Source organism: Myotis myotis, unplaced genomic scaffold (genome assembly GCF_014108235.1).
Source record: "Myotis myotis isolate mMyoMyo1 unplaced genomic scaffold, mMyoMyo1.p scaffold_m19_p_4, whole genome shotgun sequence".
Classification (NCBI taxonomy): domain Eukaryota; kingdom Metazoa; phylum Chordata; class Mammalia; order Chiroptera; family Vespertilionidae; genus Myotis; species Myotis myotis.
The window spans coordinates 9,175,950-9,181,949 of record NW_023416346.1 but is presented as its reverse complement, the minus strand read 5'-3'; the positions used below and the strand labels follow the sequence as shown (position 1 = coordinate 9,181,949).

General features: G+C 46.5%; 1 protein-coding gene across 18 annotated transcripts in view; it reads left to right on the top strand.

Moving 5' to 3' along the window:
* Positions 1 to 879: 879 nt before the first annotated feature.
* HUWE1 (HECT, UBA and WWE domain containing E3 ubiquitin protein ligase 1) overlaps positions 880 to 6,000 on the top strand; it is a 149,094-nt gene continuing 143,973 nt past the window's right edge. For 15 of the 18 annotated variants that reach the window (XM_036304909.1, XM_036304917.1, XM_036304911.1 and 12 more), the window contains exons 1-2: positions 880 to 1,006; positions 1,206 to 1,304. The gene's annotated coding sequence lies outside the window, so the exon portion shown is untranslated. Of the gene's footprint in view, positions 1,007 to 1,205; positions 1,305 to 3,461; positions 3,687 to 6,000 lie in introns of those variants that run through there. The other 3 variants (XM_036304908.1, XM_036304907.1, XM_036304921.1) reach the window with 3 other exon arrangements.

The window sequence follows — 6,000 nt, the reverse complement described above, 5'->3', positions numbered from 1 at the left end:
AGTGGAACAATAAATCAATGTTCATCTCTGTCTAAATTCAATAAATACAAAATTTCAAAAAGACATGTTAGCAAATGCAGAGAAAGCATGTACAAGTATTTTCACTGCAGCAGTGTTAATAGTAAAAAAGCACTGTTATAGTAAAAGATTGAAAACAATATGTATTTATCAGTAGGTGACCATATCAATAGTTAACTATAGTATACTCATTCAATGGACTACTACTGTTCAGTATGTATAATGAATGAGGTAGATTTATATATACTAACATGGAAAGATCATCAAGCCAAAGTGAATGAAGCAATTAACAAAACTACATAAAATAGGATGCCATTTATATATATTTTAAAGGCAAAAAACACAAAATGAAGCTATGTATTCTCTACATGTGTATGGGAATGTAAGTGGAACTTTAAATTTATCTGTGTTGTGCATTTTATATGTTTTTATTGATTTTTAGAGAGGGAGAGAAGGAGAGAGGTAGAGAGAGAGATATGAATGGATGGATGAGGGCTTACTATGTGCCAGAAGTGCCCTAAGGCTTTTCCTTGTGAACTCAGTGTGGTCTGCGCCCAAGTTGTCTACCGCCCTCATTCATGCTGTGTCCTCGCTTGCCCTCTTGCCCCCCATTCTTCCCAAGACAGCTGGAAAGATTGTTAATTTTTAAACGTAAATCAAATCCCGTCACCCTTCAGCGGCTTCCATCCTGCCTGGAATCAAATCCCAATTCCTTGGAGACCCTACTATATCCTTTATGGTTGAGTTTGCTGGGCCAGGAGTAGCTCAGTCGCGGTCCCGGGTAAGAGACCCGGGTTTACAGAGGAGGGAGCGCCCTCCCCAAGGGACAGGGGCGGGGCTTTTGGAGACGGGGGTGGAGCCTCGGATCGAGTGTGAGCACAGCCCGAAGGGGAGGCTTTCAGTGCAGGGCGAGCGAGGGGAGCGGGGCTGAAGCAGGGCCCCGGACCCGGCACGCTCCTGCGGGCCCCGCGGACCTATTGCCGCCGAGGTGAGCGTCTTCCCCCGGGGTTAGGGGGCGGGCTCGGCTCCCGCGGCCGCGGCGGCTCCTCGCTGGAGGTTGTTCCCACGGGACCCGGGGCGGAAGCTCGGAGGTGGCGGCCTTGGGGATCCTGCGGGAGAGGCTGGTGAAGGGGCCAGGCGGCCTGTCCCAGTGCGCCCACCACCCCGCCTTCTCCCCCCTCCCGCAGACCCCGGCTCGCGCCAGCGGAGAGCTAGCCGCATCCTCGGGGGCAGCGGGACGGCGGCCGGCAGCGCGGCGAGACAGCGGCCGACAGTGGGGATGCGAGGTACCGGCATTAGCCGTGGCCAAGTGGCCCTAGAGGGAGTACAGGCCGGGCCTTCAGCGTTTCTCTCACGGGTTGGAGGAAGGCAGCCTCAGGGGAGGGGGAAGGTGATGGGCGGGCGGGCAGGCTTCGCGGGTAACTACTAGGCATTGTATTTGTATGTTTCGAGATCTAAATGGTACTACAACACGCAAATACATATTTATTTGGGCAGATTGCTTTTGAAAAACTTAATATGTCTTGCAGATCTTCCTTATATCAGGGGATCTCAATTTGTCTGATGTATAAACAGCTGCATTGTATGATTGTACTACAGTTTATTTAACTATTTCCGGATTGATGTTTCTCTTTTGGGGGGGGAGGGGGCAATTACAAGCAATGCTATAATGAATGGGTTTGTATGTGTTTCATCCACATGTATGAGTATTTCTGTAGGAGAAATTCTTAGAAGAGTAATCTCTGGGTCAAGGTGTATATGCATTTTGAATTTTGATAGATTTGTCCACATTGCCATCCCATAAGGCTATGTTAACTTACACTCTCCAATGTTGTGCGAGAATGCCCATTTTTCCACAACTGTGCAACACAAATTATTATAAATTTTTATAATTTTGACCAATTTAAAGGGCAGAAAATGGCATGTCATTGTTTTCATTTGCATTTCCCTGAATACTACTGAAGTTGAACATATTCTTTATTTGCCGGATTACAAAAGTAAATAGGCAAATAGCAATAGTCTTCCTATCTATAAGCAATAAGCATTTCGAAAATTTAATACTAGAAAAAAACCCCCATTCGCAATAGCAAGAAAAAACAAGTAAAAATACCTTGAAGTAAACTACAAAACTTTATTGAAGAATATAATAAAAGAACGTTTGCATACCCGGAGAAGGGATACATGCTTCTGGATAAGAAGTTTCAATTTTGTAGCGATGTCCGTTTTCCCCATGTTGTTTTATACAATTGATGCAATTTCAATAAATATACCAAGTTTTTGGAACTTAATATAATTCTAAAGTTCATCTAGAAAAAAAGGCTAAGAATAACCGAGAAAATATCTTAAAAGATAAGTAAAAATGGGGGTATTTATACTACCAGATATTAAAATGTACTCTAAAGGAATACATTTAAATTACAATGGAAAGACAATGTATTAGAATAGAAAAGCTCACAATTAGAGCTAGATTGTATTCACTGGAGAAACATTGTTGCCTAGACGTGGAAAAACTGCCATATTAAATGCTACAAGCTTTCACGTTCTCCCCCCCCCCCCCCCCCAGGAAGCTTCAATTTTCCTTTGAGGGCTGACTCCTTTGTTTGGAGAAAACCACTTTATTGGGTCTGTTGGTTAAGCCTCAGGAGTTAAAAATTAGTGGCTTTGTAGCTAGAACTAACGACGTGACCCTTTAGATTAAGATGGATTCGGGTTAGCCTGCAGTGCGGCGAGGACAGGAGTATGGATATTACCTATCTTAAAAAAAAATATTTTTCCCTATCTAATGGGAAAAATGTTATGTCATTGTTTTCATTTGTATTTGCATGCTTATTGTGAGACTGAACGTCTTTTATGTGTTAGTCCAGGTTAATATGTGATGCCTGGTGGCAGGTAACAATGGGAGACCCGTTTCTCTTTCAGAAGGGAGTTTGGCTAATTGGTACTGCTCTGCCTAGAAGCGTGAGAATAAACAGGTTGACTTTTTAAATTTTCCTCTAGCACTAGGCTCTAGACACCTTAGATCGGGGGCGGAGGCAGTTTTCAGGACATGGCCGAGATTTGGCGCTGAGCTGTGTCATCGCGAGGTTTGGCAGCCAGCACCGCAGTGGGTCGGAAACCTCGTGGTAGGCGAGATCCCTGCAGGACGGGAGGTTCCTCCCTTCCCCCCCAAAAAAACTCCCAGTCATTTTCGTGAAGATCCGCCCCTCTCCTTTTTAGGAGCGTGCACTGGGTCTCGCGAGAAGCTCTGTTTCCTAAAGGCGAGGCGCGGGCGGCTTCCTGCGGTGATTTCAAAGGTCTCGTAGAGACTAAATGTAATATCGCGATGGTTGTCGGGGCGCATGCGGGAGCCAGTGGCGGCAGGTTGACTCCGCCCCTCGACGCTTCGTGAGGTTGTGCGTCATTTGCTTTTTGCTTCGCGTAGGTTGAGAGCGGAGCCGTAGCGACTTCGGCTTTGGTGGAAGGAGGGGGTCTGGGAAGGGCTGGGCTCTCGCTTTTCCCGTTTGGTAGAGGTTCTCGCGGGATCGCGCAGAGGCAGTCGCGGTTCGACTACAGACTGCAGCAGCAGCCTGGGAGGCGGCAGCAGCGTCTTCGGCTCGTGCTGTTCTTAGCCCATGAGTTCTCGCGGGAGTGGCGTTACGTCCTCGTGGGATCCTTTGGCAGTGGCGGAGGTAGCTTGGAGGTGGGGGGGTAGTGACTAGGGTCGGTCCGCTTGCTGTTAAGATGGCGGCGGAAGCTTAGGTCTGTCCGGTTAGGACGGGAGACTGAGGTGTCGGCTGTCCGCATTTGTGACGCCTCTAAGGTACCCGGCGTGGAGGTGACGATTGGCGGAACGCCGAGGAGCCGAGAAACCGAACCTTGGGCGAAGACCACCCCGTCTGTGATCGGTTGAAGCGACACCATTTCTCTGGCTTCAACCGCGTGTGGGCCCGCTTTTGCCCCACCAGTCAGTCAACGCCTCCGTTGTCGCCGCCGCAGTGGGCAGATTGGAAGGGGGGGGGGGGCGGGAGTTCTGTAGTTCCTGGGATGTGTGGTTGGGGGTTAGATTTGGCTGGGAGGAGAGGAGGACTAACGATGACTAGTTCTGCCCCCCTCCCTTACCTTTTAGCGGGCCCGCCTCCGCTCTCCACCCCTGCGGCCGCCCAAATCAATCACCTAGTTTTTCTTGAGCTGGTCTCTACTTCCCGAACTCCCATGGTCTTTAAGAGTTCAAGCTTTGATGCTTCTGATGTAATCCTCCCATTTCTCCCCTAATTCTGTGATCCCATTGAATCTTCCCCATCTACATGGATATTTAAGGCTGTACTTAAGAGGAGGAGGCAATACATTTCCTTGTCATCTCTTGTCCAGTCCTACTAAGGAAGAGCTTAGCCCAAGTCCCCTATCCCGTCCGGCTTCCCTCTTCCATTGGTCCTATTAACGCAGGTGATGAATAGAACCTTTCCAGTTCTCTTCATTTATTTCATCATTATGGATGGAGCCATAGCAGCCTTCCCGTTTTCTCAGTTCTTTGTGCTTTATGACCCCAATCTAAGCACAGGGCACCGATTCCTCCAACTCTGCATGCTGTTCTTAGGCGGAACAGTGAATGGATTGGTGGTTGGATGGTTGCTGTCTTTGTGACCTCTTTATTCTGAGGGTTGTTAGAGTTTTCCCTTCTTCATAACAAACCGCTCCCCACCCCCCCGCAAAAAAAACCCCCACCAAAAAAGCTGTAGAGGGTAACCCTGCAAACCAAATTTTTGTCCTACACCCCGCAAGCCCCCTGGAAAGCTTGGGAACTGCCCCTTTATCTTACCTTGCTCTGAGGTCCTGCGACCTCTTGGTCTATGGGAATCTGTCTTTGCTTCTGACCACCTTTTACATGCTACTCACGTCTTAATCCTTCTATTCCCTGTCCCCTTCTCCCGATACTCTTTTTCCAGCAGCTGAATTCCCTAGAGAAAAGATACTTAACTATCGGGCTCTGCTACATTCCCCCTTCCCCACGTGCTAGAAAATGAAATAGCTTTGATAGAGTATCTCCTGCCTCTCAATCGTTACCGTGCTACTTTTTTTTCTACTCCCACCATTCCATCGTTACAAAAGACAATTAATTGCCTATTTGTTTCCTTTTTAGGTTACATGTTCAGTATCATTTTAGCCCCAATGCTGCCTAGATTGAGAAACCAACATTCCCCAGTCAAAGGAAGGCAGCCTAGTATGGTGGAAATACTCTGTGCTTTGGATACATGTTGAACTTTGTGACCATGGTCAAATGACTTTTCATATTCTCAGGTTTTTCATCCGTATAATGGGGACAGTAGCACTTGTATTTGCTAGACATTTTGTGAAGTGCCTGACTTGTGGTTACTTTTTCTTAGTGTAAGAATATTTTTTCAGATACATCTGTGTTATGTGGTAGTTTTATGATCTAGGAAAGAATAAGAGATTTTATTCCTTTAACTGTAATTTTTTCATATATTTCTAGGCCAGCCCTATCAGTTTTGTATTTTTTTCCTCTTCATAGGCCAAACTGTCTTCGAGGGTTCCCAATGTTTGGATATGATTCCCACCTGCATTAACCTTTTAGTCAAGGAATTTTAGTGCAAAATCACTATCCCAGAATAACCACCAGCCATAATGTTCTTCTCAAGAACTGCCCCCCCCCCCGACTTTGTCTTTTAGAAAGGGTGCCTGGTCCCTTGCTTCTTCCACCTATTCCTTCCAAGGCAGTCTGTCTTGTCATTTATCCTAGATGAGATTTGGTGCCATGCTTTTCATGGTGGTGATAAAGGGAACTTTTGCTAGCTAGTTCAAATGTTTATAGTGCTTTTTCCTTACCTCCTTTGTTTGGTATATCTCAGATCAGTGTAGGATCTATTATCCTGGGCAGGATAATTCCTATCTGAGAGAGTATAGAAAGGTTGTTTGGGATACCAGGCTTCTTTTCAAAGGGAATTATTCCCAGTTTTTTAATACATTACCTTGTGTTATTCTTTTGAT